The sequence below is a fragment of the Apodemus sylvaticus genome, chromosome 3, assembly GCF_947179515.1.
Source record: "Apodemus sylvaticus chromosome 3, mApoSyl1.1, whole genome shotgun sequence".
NCBI lineage: Eukaryota > Metazoa > Chordata > Mammalia > Rodentia > Muridae > Apodemus > Apodemus sylvaticus.
The window spans coordinates 156,623,173-156,625,407 of record NC_067474.1 but is presented as its reverse complement, the minus strand read 5'-3'; positions in this window follow the sequence as shown (position 1 = coordinate 156,625,407).

Below are 2,235 nucleotides of genomic sequence, written 5' to 3'. Positions count from 1 at the left end.
TCAAACTGGTAATCAGTATTAACCATCCCAGTTGACTTAGGATATAGGTACACAGGGATCTGGATTACAAGCCCCAGACTTTGTTCTGGGCACATGTGAGTTCAAATCTCAACCTCACCATCTCCTTTTGTTCATTGGCTCTTGGCTTTTCAGTTTCGAGTCATGTACTTTCTAGGAATGGGGACAGAGTGAACACAAGGGAGAGATGGCCCCCTACTCTGATGGGGCTCATGTTGGTAGGAAGGAAAGGCAAATAAATCTGCATACAGAGTAACATATAACAGTTAAGGTAGGAAAAGATCAGAGGCTTGGGGCACTGCAGAGCATGTGCAAAGGCACTGTGGTGGGAATGAACTGGCAGAGTGTTCAAGGGCTGAGTGTATGATTCCAGATTGGTTTCACCCCATATAACTGGTCAGATCCTTAACTTAGCCTTAACCAAGTGAGCTGCACCCACAAATGAACCAGGGTGTGTATGCAGGGTGAGTCAGGAGAGGCTTCACTGCTCAGTCTGCACAGAGACCAGATTTCTGTATGCAGTCAGGGAACATCTCTGAGACTGCACAGTACCCACGCTTCTTTCTGAAGGGCTTTCCCATAGCATTGGCCAACACAGGACGGTTCTTTCTTACTTCTTTGTACTGTATTGTTCTTAGAGTTTGGGATTATGGATGGTGTCATGGTAATGCCAGCATTGGTGACAGCCACATCTTTCTCTGAAGACCCAATATTCAACAGGCCCTCTGGATTTCATCTCCTTGGACCCCTATTGCTGGGGTTCTTTCTCTCCCTGTGTGGTCATTGAGGCTGAGAAAGGTCAATGACTTTCCCAAGGCTGTACAAAATCAGCACTGGCTTTATACCCACACCTGTCGTGTGTGTGTGTGTGTGTGTGTGTGTGTGTGTGTGTACATGTTTATATGTGTGTACACGTGTGTGTTTGTGTGTGTGTAGGCCAGAGATTGTTAGGTCTCTTCTTCAATCATTACCTACCTTATTTTTTTAAGGCAAGACCTTTAACGGGTCTGGAACTCGCCAATTCAGTTAGACTAGCTGGTTAATGACTCCCAGGAACCCTCTAGACTCCTCTCTTCAGCACTGGGGTTACTACAGATGTTTGCTGTCCCACCTGGCTGTTTAATCTGGATGTGGAGAGCCTGAGCCCCTATCTCCCTAGCCCCCTAATTTGTGATTACAAATAGGGGGAGATTTGTAGTGTATTTGGAAGTAGAGTTTAGAAATTCATCATATCATAAACACTGATTTGTAGTGTGTGACTCTCATGAGAAAATATTAAAAATGAGATTTTTTTTTCTGAGACAGAGTCTTGCTATGTAGCCCAGGCTGGACCAAAACTTTTGCTGCTTCTGCCTCAGCCTCCTGAGTACTAGGACTGTAGGTATGTGATAACACATCTAGATATAAGCATGATTCTTGATATGAGTATGATACCTGTCAGTCAAGGCTCTGTGTGAGGGTGATGACTGGGCTCTGAATATTACGGGGGTGGGTGCATGGTGTTCCAGGTAAGGGAGTTCTCTAAGGAAAACTAAACATTGTACTCTGATCTTTAATTTGTTTGTGTGGACTGCTGTTGGAGAAAGGTCTCTTTAACGATGGAGTGCCATGACTTTTCAGTCCCCAAGCTAGCTCTAAATTGGTGTGGAAATTTACTTATGTGTTTATTAAACTGACATGCCCTGCCAGGCGTGGGCTGAGCTCGGGTTCTTGTCGGCCCCTGGGGCTGAGTTAGGGCACTGAAGTCGTCCCTCGCTCTTATGTGAGACTGTAAGGCTTTGTCCGGATTCAGTCTGGAAGGAGCTCAGCTGCGGCCGAGGCCCATGTGAGAACTGTGGAGTGGCTGAGACTCCCACGCCGTGCCCTTTATCTCCATGGCTGTGCTCTGGCTCCTGGGGGGAGATGGATGGTCCCGGCAGCATGCTGCAGCTCGAGTCTGTAGCCATCCATCACTGAGACACCCTATTCACGGGCACAATGGCCTTGGGGATGCTCGCTTCAATGTCGGCCTAGGGCTGTGGTGTGGCGGAGAGCCTGGCGTTCAAGGGCACTGTGAGTGGCCATTGCAGCTGTTCCAGGGGCTCATGAAAGGGTTGTGTGAATAAGATGAGGGATGTGGACCAGTCGGACAGAATCTGGCCTCAGGGGCTGTGACTGTGGGGGGCTAGGGGGCTGGGAGGTGGTGCTGGGAAGCATCTGGAGTTTTCTGGAAGAAAA